Source organism: Pinus tabuliformis, chromosome 4_2 (assembly GCF_031772625.1).
Source record: "Pinus tabuliformis cultivar Carrire ecotype Pingquan chromosome 4_2, CPIR1, whole genome shotgun sequence".
Taxonomy (NCBI): Eukaryota; Viridiplantae; Streptophyta; class Pinopsida; order Pinales; family Pinaceae; genus Pinus; species Pinus tabuliformis.
The window spans coordinates 766,953,648-766,966,610 of record NC_142304.1 but is presented as its reverse complement, the minus strand read 5'-3'; the positions used below and the strand labels follow the sequence as shown (position 1 = coordinate 766,966,610).

The 12,963-nt window shown below is 36.2% G+C and overlaps 1 long non-coding RNA gene across 1 annotated transcript; it reads left to right on the top strand.

Annotated features, from left to right (window-relative positions):
• Positions 1-2,242: 2,242 nt before the first annotated feature.
• LOC149171860 (uncharacterized) lies at positions 2,243-3,028 on the top strand. Its single transcript, XR_016259584.1, has 3 exons — positions 2,243-2,314; positions 2,680-2,787; positions 2,894-3,028. It is a non-coding gene; the product is annotated as an uncharacterized LOC149171860 (long non-coding RNA).
• The last annotated feature ends 9,935 nt before the right edge of the window (positions 3,029-12,963 follow it).

Genomic DNA, 12,963 nt, shown 5'->3' with positions numbered 1-12,963 from the left:
CCCTGAAGTCAAATTCCTGAACGATAGATATAAGTTCGGATGGTTTTTCTTTTGCACCGCCGTTTGCATAACTCCACGTTGATTTACTGGTAAGTTTTGAAATTTGGTTGGTTTAGCCGAGTTCCCTATGGTTTTTTATGCTTCCAGTTAGGGCCTCGTGTAATCATTCACATGTTTAAAATCATCTACTACAGCAATGGATTAACCCCTAATTTTGTTGTTGTAGACGGTTAATCTTCCTCGTCGATTCTTCAGCAGAGGAGAAACTTTTATTGTGTTTGTTTGGGTAACGAGTTTTCGTCCCAACCCTCTGGTACTCTCTTTTTCCTCCCACTTACTAGTTTCGATTTTACAATGATCCTGAGGTGAATTTTTATTGGTGAGTTATGCCAGGAGGCCAAAAAATCTTATCGTGCCCACGGTTGTAGATTGTGTTGCTTACAGATTTTATTGATGGAGGTATAGCTATGCCCATCCATTAATTTTTGTATCTTTTCATTCTTGATGCTTTGACTGTAGGGGACAATTCACCCAGAACTTTTTTTTGACTACTAGTTCAGTATGCGCATGTGCTGTGCACACAAATATTATTCTGGTGCCCATTTTCTTCACGCAAACACAATTTCTTCCTATTGTACCTCTTTACTACACTTAGTCATGTTTACTTGTAAGGTAAAGGTTTAGATGAAACATATTTTAATTCTTATATGACTCAGGGCTTTCGCTCCAGTCATGCTAGAGATGCTAGCGCCGTCCTTGCTGAAGGTAATTGTTTTTCTTGTTATGTTTAAAATTCATAAGTGAACTTGTCATTCAATCTATCTATCTAACAAGGTGGTTTGGTTTTTTCATATATATCGTAACAGTTACAGGTATGGAGTTTGAGGCTCTCTACTATCTCATATACTCAGTTGCAACTACTACGGTCTGGCAACTAATACTCTCGCACCATCCCAGGTCAATATTTGGAAAAGTACCAGGTCAATTTATTTTCATTATGATGTGATGGACTTTTCATTAGTCGGTTGTTTGCATTTTTTTGACCATTTTTCCCCTTTGTTGTATACTAAGACAATGGGCATTTGATGATTGCCTAGATCCCCAGCACTGTGGAATATTTTGGGCCAATGCTTGTATTAGTTCTCATTGAAAAGCAGGCACTACGAGGCTTATTTCAGAACTTTATGAGTTTGTAGGCTCAGGGTTTTGATCTCTCCTTCTGCATTGTCATGTTTAGCTACTTAGGGTGAGTGTGAGGTTTGAGGGCAGATACAGTTTAAGGCTGTCGCATTTGCGCACATTAGATGCCAAAGATTAGAGAACACAAGATTAGGGCTTCAAAACACCGATGCCTTAAACCCTGATGTTTGGATACTGAAATGGAATGCATCTTCCTTGGAAAACCCACACGCAATCTTAAGACTATTTTCTTAGAGCTTAGACACAAATGCCAGTGGACTTCAATTCCTGTCGCGTGCATTCAAGGATTTCATCAATAAGTTTGTGGGTTTTTTTCATTATATTTACAAAAATTCCAAATGCAGCTTCTTGAGGAGCATACTAACTGAACAATTTCTTAGTTTTACAGTTATTCTTCTGAACTCTTAAAAGTTGCCGTTCTTTAAAGCTCCTAAAATTATTAAGTAGAACTGAGCGAGAGAGAAAGTAGCAGTCCCCAATCTGATGCCCATTGTGTCATTCCCATCTTGGTGCAACCTTGTGTCATTTGATAATGATAGATCTGTCTTGTGAGTTTGAAGGAGGATTCATTTTTTTATGGAAGTATAGAGTAAGTTTGGTTTAGTGGTGACTAGGCGATGACAACTGCTAACCAGTAGTAGGATTGCTTAATTTGGCATCTTCAGTAGCCACTAGAAACGCTTTGCGATGAGGAACTTGCATGTGATAGAGTACCTTTGAGCAGCTTGATCTTATTTTGAAATTTTGAATCCTCTTTATCTCTTCAACATCAAAGAAGTCATTTGGTTGTTCTGTAACCTGTTGTATGTTTCTCTTGCAGGCTATATCAATGATGAAGTCCCTCCAACGCTGGTATACATTCTGTTAACTTGTGTAACATCAATATATTGTTAACTTCACATTAAGAATTTGAAGGAAAGACATCCAAAGTCAATAACTTAGTCAATTTTCCTTCTTCTTCTTCTGTGAAAGTCGTATATGTATTGAATTTTGTAATGATGTCATCAAAGTTTTCTAACGTTTTACTTGCTACATTTGGTGTGTTCAGAACCAAACATATTTTACCAGGACTGTCAGTCTGTCTAAACACGACGATGCTTCACAACAAACAGAGGTAAGGTTTATTACATAAGATTTCACCAAGATCTAGTGGCTATGTATTAAATACAGTTTTCTTTCGTGCCTTTTGCCAGTTGGTGGTAAGAAGATCAAATTCTAATGAATCCATGTTATACAGTGTACTTGCACAATATGGCACTGACCCCATTAGAAATACAACCCATCTCATAACTACCATAGTTATTTTGTAAAATTTTCACTACTTTATTAAATAATATATCCTTGTTTCCATACTATGTTGGTTTGTTGACGTCGGTGATCTATGAAAGAAATGGATTTTGATATTACTGGGCTTTTAAATTATAAATTTTAAAATGAATTTTCTGATTAAAGCCAGCTTTTGTTGTCTCCATTTTGCAGAGAAATCTTTCTAGGCATCTCGATGATCTAAACAAATTGGGGTCTGAACTATCAAAGGTTTCCAAAGATGAAGTTGTAACAAAGACCTCAAATTTTTCTGCAACGAATGTACCCAAAAAAACTATCTTGCTTTACTTCTATTAATGTACCATCCTTTGTACTTTCCTTAATGATTGCCCACGGATATTTACATCATTCCAATGAATTGTTTTAGGTTATTATTTCCCAGACAAAGCCATATATAGTTGCCAAAGATACTGACTTCAACACTGGTTACAACTTCTCTGGCACGACTCATGGAAATCTGGATATATTATTAACCCAGCATCCATCCTCAGGAGGTACACACGTAAATACTTGTCTACCTTCAATCATCCTCACTTTTCGGTTTCTGAAATTTTTCCAAGACTGAACAAAGTGCTATTTCTAGATGATGATGTGGTCGTGCAAAGGGACCTGACACCTCTTTGGAGTATTAATTTTCATGGGAAGGTAAATGGTGCCATGGTGATTTGTGAAGTAAGGTTTCATCACTTGAGTAAGTACCTTAACTCTTCAAAGTTTTTCCCAAATGGTTTTGATAGAAATGCGTGTGCATGGATGTCTGGATTGAATATTATTGATCTTAATGTTGCTCTTTCCCTGTTCGACAGCAAAATAGGTATAATATTCCTTGGAGATTTGGGACATTGCCTGCAATTCTGATTACATTCTACAATATGACCCAAAGTTTGCAAGACTCTTGGCTTTCAGTTGGTTTAGGGCATGACTTTGGAATTGATCAGCTTGATATAGAAAAATCTTTTGTTTTGCATTTTAATGGCAACTTGAACCCGTGGTTACAGATAGGTGTTAATAAATATAAGCCATATTGCGCTAAGTATTTAAAACAAGAGGGTCAATTCATGCTTGAATACAATGTCAATGGATGATGCTCTAATATATTTATGTGGATCATATCTCAAAATGGCAGATTTGTGAAGGCATAGCAGTGTGTGATGCCATGGAATGGATCGACGTGGTTTTGCAAAAGCCTTATTGGAAGCAAGCATGGATGTGTATTGGCTCATGGGCTAAACCTTTGAAACAAAATTATTCTTTTATTCAAGATTGTAATATCATTTAGTAAGCGCTTCCAATTCTGGAAGCTATTCCAATTCATGAATCGTGTCCTTTTAGGCTCCTACGGTTTTGAATCTCATTGAATCTATGATTAGAATGCTGTTAATTTTCTGATATTGGCCTAGTCATAGGTAACTTATACAATATAGATGATAGAGGAGAATCATAATTTTAAGGACTCGAGACGTACTCTGATCAGTTATTTGATTCTTTTTCTACTCAGAACAGTCTCAAAGAGTACAGGGAAACTAGCTTTCTGTATTTCGAGTTCATTCTTCCAGCAGGGCCTGCATTCCAATCAACTATAAAAAATGGTGTGAAAATTGCCTAAATGACAGAATTACTTGGCAAGAATATAAATATAGGGTTTTGAATATTTATCTATATTATGTTTCATTCCCATTTTGGGATTGAGCGAATGAGTTTTGGACACAGTTGAAGAGATCCCCCAAATTTTAGGGGATGGCACTCCAAAATATATAAAAAACTGCTTATTTTTAACATTTTATATCCATTTTGACCTGCAAAAATCTGGTTTTCTCTGAAAAAAAACCCCTGTAAATTCAAATTTAGTACCTATCTACCCCGCTGGAAGAAAATGGGGGACTTCGCTCTCTTGCACTTGCATATCAGGTTAATAATATGGCTTCTTTTGCTTTATCCATGGGCTCAATCTTCCCAGCAAGTTCCAAAGGGCAGGAAGGAGAGTCCAGAAGGGCCCTGGCATTTTATTGCTGTAAATGTCAAAACAACAACTTATATGAATTACTTATCTGTGGTTCACTCCATTTATTCTTTCCAAGTTTTGCACTTCCCTGCAGACCCCGGCAGAGACTACCGCCACAACAGTGACTCCTTGTTATAAATGTATACTTTTGAATTCTCTCATTCAAAAAATCTATATAAAAAATAATAATAATAATTTTAAATAGGTAATAAATTATAATTTTATTAAACTATCCATCAAACAATCTAATAATTTTACCTAAACTTATTAGCATAACACATTTATGAGAAGTAAAAAAATCAACATTAAAAAAATCTGCACTAGGAAGGAAGATGGGCAGCATAATTGTGCATATGTTAACTTTTGGATGCAGTGTTTGAAAGCATATAATTTAAAAACATATGTTGACATACATGGGGCTGTTAAGTGTTTATAGGGTGACCTCGCAGCAGGCATGTGAGTTGCTTGAAAATTCTTTACCAAATTTCAAAATATATTAAATAGTTTAAATTAATTATTGATTTGGTTTATTATATTATTGAATTTAAAATTTATTTGGATTATATTATTAAATTTAAAATTTATCTATTAATTTCATTAGATTATTAATTTGAAAATAGTAGGTTATATTTTTGTTGGATAAAAATGGAAAATTTGGCAAAATTTTGATGCAATTTAGCACAAATGTTTAGAAATCTGGCTTACAGCTATTAAGCTTCAGAATTTTGGGTGTCTTACAGATTAAATCCATTTCCACTATTAAAAAAAGAATTAACTTCAGAATTTTGAGTGCACCAGAAATTCAATCCACTTTTACTATTAAAAAATAAACAATTCAAACACTCCCATAATTAAATTTCTTAAAAAATAATAAAAAATCCTCACATCTTTAAACAACACCTTAACTAAATCAACTAGTTTGATTTTATAAATTAGGAAAACCTAAAATCAAACCGTCAAAATCAACTATATAATGCAGCAGGAAAATAATTAGGAAAACCTATAATCAAACCGTCAAAATCAACTATATAATGCAAGTCATCTAGGTAGAAGGCAGCAGGAAAATATTATGGTGCCAAATTTAGATCATTAAATGCAAATGGACTGCTCTGTATTTATTGGTTGCCTGGCAGCTGCCGTCATGTGGGCCATATCCTGACTTGAAAAGTCTTTACCAAACTTCAACATTTATGTACGCCTGTAACTTCAAAGTCGTGCATTCAACGCTTTTTTCTGCAAATCACAGACTGCGGTGATTCCCATATTGACTGTGTGGTGGTACAAAGTTATTTACATAAATATGCATGGATGTTGGATGTGCTTAGCTAGACTATTACGAGGTGTAAATTCCACTATCTAATATGTGCTGAATATCATGGATCTTTGATTGTTTAAGCTGGTTGATTACCTTTCTAAGTATAAGACACTGTTTGGTTTAATGTATGGCATGCCAGTAGATCTTAAAGTGTTTGCCTCGGATCCATTTTGTGGTATAATGTGATGTTGTTATATTTCGGTTTATAGAATAGTATTAGTTATAGTTTAGCTTGTTTTAGGTTTACTTTATGATAATAGGCATGTTGATAGGTTTATTGATTGTCTTATGGCTATGTATAAGGAGTTGTTTTTAGTGCGATTTTTTGGACTTTCTTGTGCTAGAATCCAGCAGAAAAGTTTTAGATGAAATTTTGATTTGTGTTATTTAAACTGTGTTTTTTACTGTATATATCAATTCAACACCGTGAAAAACTCCTAGGGCGGTTACCCATCAAAATTGTGATTTTAATAAATTCTTGTCGGATTTGAGAGAAATTAGACCAGAGAAACTCACTGGAAAAGCTTCCAAAAAATCACACTAAAGACAACTCCCATGTATAATATTTCGAATGTTCAATATTTGAATAAGGGTCTCATTCCTGTAGATTTTGGTGTTCTAAGTAATGCCAAGTTTCAAGGAGAACTCTAGCTAAGTCCCTTGAAGTCCTTAGACTTTATAAGTTTAAGAGTTGTAGAAGTCATATTGTGTATTTGGAGTTGCATAAGTTATTGGTAGGATTTTGTATCTGGGACTGGATAAGTTATTGCAAGGATTTTGTATCTGCGGTCGGATGGGTTATTTTAGCAGGATATTGTTTTTGGGTTGAATATGTTTTTAGGCTTTTTTCGTCTAGTTGATCCTGGTGATTTGGGTGTTTGTGCATAATGCGAATGTTTGCAGCACCAGATTTAGAATGGGCCATAATTTCATAGAAGGAACAAATTAATATCGGAGACCTATAATGGGGCTTGTTTGGAGATTATTGGTGCGAGGTCAGATTACCTCACAAAATAGGTTTGTATTAGGCTCATTTGAGAGTCCAAGGAGGTTGTCACATTGGAAATATTTTGCGCACCATATTTTCCCCAAGATTGGATATCACATGATTTTGTTAATATGCATGATAAAAGCATCTAGTGTGGGACCCTCTTGGGGTGAATATTGCACAAGGGATAGATTTCCCCATGGAGTGTAAAGTTATTCGAGGGTAGGCCCCACTTGGGAGCATGTATTTGGTAATCCAAGGGGACTGAGGGTTGTTCTATTATGATTTTCTATGAGCGCCCTATATTTCCCTTAGCTCAGATATAATGAAGAACTATGAAATTACGTGGTGGGGTAGGCCTGCTGGGTCCCCCTGGTGTGAGATGAGGCGGTAAGTGCCATGATGACCTGATGTGGACATGTGGGTTCCATGTTGGACTATGGGAGATGTGGTAGATCCAGGTGGGTCACACTTGGGTGCCACATGGAAGTATCTTTCTAACATGGCAAGGTTTAATGAGCTAAACTTTAAAATGGCATAAATTTCAATCTAGGAGTTAGATTGAGATAAAATTTATATTGTCAAGAATATCTTAACAAGTTGAGCACAGTGGTGGTATTTACTTTGGGTTTTTGACAACTTTGGGAAAGGAGGATTTTAATGTCTCCATCTTCATAATAGACCTTGAAGGTCATGTTATTATAAATTAATACCTTCCATAGCCCGAGGGACTATAAGGTGGTGGGATGGAATGTTACAATAAATCTCATTGATAACTCATTAGTGGATAGTGACAAAGTGTCATTAGTAGATAAGGATAACAACTCATAAGAATGTGATCTCAAACATTGTGGTTTTCAAGGGACTCATAGCGTAACATTTATCACCTCAATCACAAATCTAAATTGGTATACTAATAAAGCAACATGAACAACTACATAAATTGGTATCATCTTCAAACTTCAATCTAAATTTTTTGAAATAATCTTATGTCTAAAAAACTACCAATATGGATGTTGAATGGTTCATTTGAAATGAATTTTGAAAGAGAGTAGACGTTTTGGAAGTGATTTTTTTCCATGTCAGAACATTCCCTTTTCTAATTTGTGAATAAATAGGATCACCAATCTCCAATTATTGAACAAATAGAATCATTGAACAACTCTATAAAATTTGGTGTTAGACAACATCCTAATTATGATTTAAGAGAAATGAAATTATTCTATATTCCATGCCATATCTTCCCAAATAAGATAGTTTGAGGAGATTGATTGAAGTTGATTAAATTGTGAATATCTTGTCGAGGAGATGAATTGTTGTGTTATTCTATCATTCCCAAAAAATTGATCTAATTTTGATTCGTAGTATTTCAGAACTTGAAGTGAGACTATCATCATTGATATTCTTGCATGTTAGGTTCAAAGCAAGAATTATGTTGGAGGGATTCATTCTTAAACTTTACATTCTCATGCAATATCTCTTTGATAAATGTATTTAATACCATATATTTGGTGGTTTTGGTTGACCAATAGCTATTCTCACAACATACCCTCCTTGAAGGTGCTAGAGAGGTCCATTTTTTTCTTTATCAATGTACTCCAAAGTACCTTTCTCATTTCATTTGTGTACTTCCCTCTCTTAATATATAAAGGAGTATCACTTGGAGCCAATTTTCAAGTATAATATATAACAATTAAATGAATTTAATCTACATTTATAGCTTCTTTATAGAGATTTCTTTACATATGTCTAACCTAGATAGTAAGACTTATATCAAATTTTGACTTGTCAATTCCATTGCGAAGAACTTATGTAATTATAATGAGTTATTTATTTTTTATGATTCTTATCCTTTTGACATTTATCTCAATAAGGGTTTCTATTCACAAAATGAAGATATGCATGGATTTCAAAACACTAATTCTCCAAATAACCAAATTGATGACAATGTTGGCATATAGTAATTCATTGAGCGAAGTGTAATCCCCTTAAAGGAATCCTACTTCATAGAAGTGGATTGGTTTGGAATTAATATGTATTTATGAAGGGAATGAAATGAAACACATATTTATAAATGAAACAAAGATATACAATGAAACTTGACTTCAATTAATAAATGAAAAAAGGTTGAAATTGTATACATGCATAATGAAAGCAAACTAGCACGAATGATGGTAGCTTATCTCTGAAAAAATTTGTGATGGCTACGTATCTTCTTGAACTATGTTACAATGACGCTCAAATGCCTTTTTATCATCAAGAAACACTGAGAAACCCTAAAAAACCAAAAACCCAAACCTAGGAGATGAAGCGCCAAGGGATTATGGGCTCTGGTGGGGTAAGTTTGAACTCAAATTCACAGGGTTGTATCTTTGGCATACGATATGTGTTTAGTGTGCATGTTTTCTCATTGGAAAGGTCTATTTAAGGAGTAAAATTTATGATTATCATCATCTCGTTTCCTAAAAAAAAAATCGGTTAGAGCTTCAAAACCACTGCAGAATTTCATGAACTAAAAATTGCTAAAATAGGAAATTGTGTTGTGAGCCAGTGGAACAGGTGGGTGGCCACAAATATCCACCTGGATCAGTCCTCCCCCTTAAGACCCAATCCTCTCCATTTTGTTTATTTTCTCCATGATATAGGGAAAATTCTGCTAAATTTTGCCCCTAGTAAGCCACCTACCTTGGTGTAAGAGATGGCTTATTTTGAGAACTTGGTATAGCTAGACCCTTTATTGGTGAGTGCTCTTAATATGTGTGTCCATGACTTTCTGATTTTTGACATGTTAAATGCAATCTGGTGATACAGGTGGATATTGGTGGCCACCTGCCTATTCCACTTGGACCCCCACCACTGTTTCTTTCAATTTTTCAGTTTCCTTAATTATAGCACAATTTATTATTTTTGGCATTTTTCGGGTCCTAAACTTCCGAAGTTGTTTTGAGGCCCTAAATGAAATTTGTAGTCAAAATTTTTAGTCCACAGATAGATATTTCTAACGAGGTATGGTGCGCGTCAAACGGAGATCGTAAGCCAAAGTTATGACACCGGGAAGTTGATGTACCAATTTACCCAAACATGGCCCATAGTTTTGGCGCTTCATCTCCTAGGATTAGGTTTTTGATGTTTAGGGTTTTCCATTGTTTCTTAGTAATAAATAGGCCTTCAAGCCTCATTGCAACACATTTTAGAGGCATGTAGATTCCACATCTCTTCTCAGAGATCAACTACCATCACCCAAGCTAGTTTATTTTCATTCATGTATGTGAGCATATTTCAATTCTTTGATATTTCTGCTGAATCTCTGTGTATACGTGTATTTATATATTTTGTTGCATTCTTTCCTAAGTCTAGATCAATGGTATTAGAGTGGTCTACTCTTTCACTGTTTTTCTTTCCATGTTCCCAACGAGGTCAGGGTATAATGAGTTAGGGATCGAACTAGTTGAACCTTTGCAAGACTAGCCTCGCAAACCCCGACGACCTCCGATGGTGGAAGAAAAGAAAGATGAGGGGGGAGGAGATCCTTTCAAAATGTTGCTCGAGGAAGCCCTCAAGTGACAGAGAAACGCGATGATGGATGAATTTTCTGAGATCCTTCGGCGGCTACCCATAGGCAACGCATATTCATCTAGTCGCCACTTTGGAGGCACCACTCCTTTTAAGGTACAAGTTAACTTTAATATTCCAATATTTGAAGGCTAGATAGATGCAGATGCCATAGATAGATGGTTAAATCTGTTGGAAGGATATTTTTTAGTTCATGACTTTTCCAATCAAGAAAATATTACTTTTTCACTTCTCAAAGTCGCCCCACATGTCAAGGACTGGTGGGAAACCTAATGTGAACAAAAGGGTAAGAAGGAATCCACATTGTTTTCAGTCGCACCCACTTGTAATTCTTTCCAAGATGCCATCAAGGAACAATATTACCCTATGAAGATAAATACATAAAGTGGACCACGCTGCGGCAGGTAAGGAACCAAGATTTTTCGTAGTTCACAAATTCTTTCCATACCCTTCACACGACGTTGGGTATCAAGGATTATAAGTGGAATTTGGTAATCGAATACTACAACTATATACATGTACATCCAGGACAAGATGGAGTTCCTGGACATCTCCTAGATTGGCATCGCTTATCGATACACTATCAAGATCGAGCATAAATTTATACAGAAGAAGCGAGACTTTGGATCTACGTATCCAAAGCAAGGGAAAGACTCCCCCATTCCGCAGAACAAATGACAAAGCCAAGGTGGGGCAACCCAGGACAACCCACCGAAGTTGTAAATGAAGAAAAACACCACGAAGATAAAGAAGGACACAAGGAAATGGTGTGAGTCCCATATGAGCTCAACTCACAACATAAGTGAGTGTTGAGCTAAGCAGTCACTAGTGGCCGAGCTAAAGGCTTCCGAATGATATGCATGTTTTGACTCTGAGTCAGGAACCAACAAGGGGAATGACCAAGGGAATCATATTATCAATGTGAAGCCTATTGCCATCGTTACCACAACCAAGATCCAAAAGGATGAGACCGAAGGTCCATAGAAGGGGGAGCGACTCTTCATCTCACAAATGTGGGTGAACGGTCCCCCCTTGCAGTTCATTGTTGACATCGGGAGAAAAAAGAACCTCATTTAAGCAGAGGTCGTGAAGCGGTTGGGCCTACCGACCACATCACACCCGCAAGCTGTATACCATCGGGTGGCTTCACGAAGGGAGAGATATCCCCGTCAAATAATAGTGTTGTCTCCCCTACAACATCAAGCCCAAGCCCTTCACAGATGAGGTACTGTGTGATGTTGTTCCTCTTGAAGTTTGTGATATATTATTAGGCCAACCATACTTGTGGAAGCGACATGTTGTTTATGAGTCTAGACCTCGAACTGTTATTATTACTTTGGGTGATAAGTTGTACAGGATACTGGAGGTAGCACCTTCTATGGCCATTTCTTTGATCACTACGAAGAAATGCAATAAGATCATTTCCCAGACCGAGAATTTCTTTTTCCTTATGATTCGCCCTCAAGGAAAGAAGAATATTATGGCCATGGCTCCTCCGCACGATAGCGGCAAATTGACAAGGTTATGGAGGAGTGCAGGGACATCTTCACCTCACCCACTGTTATCACTAAACAAATTTCAAAGGAAAAGGGTAAGGTAAGAAAGATTTGTTCTTGGTTATTGTCATTCTCCTTTCATGCATAAGAAGCACTTGGCAAACTCAGGGTCAGCATACATAAAAGTTCTTTGAAGGCTCAAGCAAGGCAAGCAAGTTTCAAGGCAGATGAGAAGGACATTTCAAGATAAAGAAGCTCAAGGCAGTCAAATTTGGCATGTAAGCTGTGCTTTTGAAATTACACAGCAGTTTCGTAGCGCGCTACGAAACTGCTATAAGTGATGCCTAATGCACAACAGTTTCGTAGTGCACTACGAAACTGCTGTAGCTACATATTGTGATTTGATGGACCATTTTTGTAAGACAAAGGGAAATATTATTTTAAGAGGAGGGTCTGAAACGGAGCATTCACGAAGTATAAGTTTCTATCAAAGGCAAAACAAGGAAAGGAAAGACTTTTATGAACTCCAAAGTTTTATGTTATGAAAAGAGCAGTCGACTTCCAAGGGGATTAAAAAGCAGTTAAAAACTCATCTCTGAAAAGTGAAAGAGGTTTTCATTCCTAAGATTTTGAAGTACAAAAACGTCTTCCACTTTCTTCAAATCGATTATTATTTGAGAGAAATGAATGATAAAACTTGCGCTACGAAACTGCTGTAGGTGCAGTTTTTCACAAGCATATTTTACACCTGTTTTTCAAAGACTCATTCTGGGCGGTAGGAAATATGTTTCAAAAAAAAAAGAGAGGTTTTTGTTCAGAATGGATTGGTTCAAAAAATCCTCCTTCAGTTTTTCGAAATACATTTTTTATGAGAAGTTATGAGCTCTGTCCCGAGACCTATTTTTCAGCCAAAACAGAGCAAGGGACAGTCTCCTAGTTTCTAGGAACAGCAAAAGGATCAGTCATCAAGGGCCAACTGGAAGGTTATGAGCACCATCAAATTTGACTTCATGGAGTTTTAGGTGTCAAATAATGTTTTAAATGTTTAGATAAGGTTGTTGTA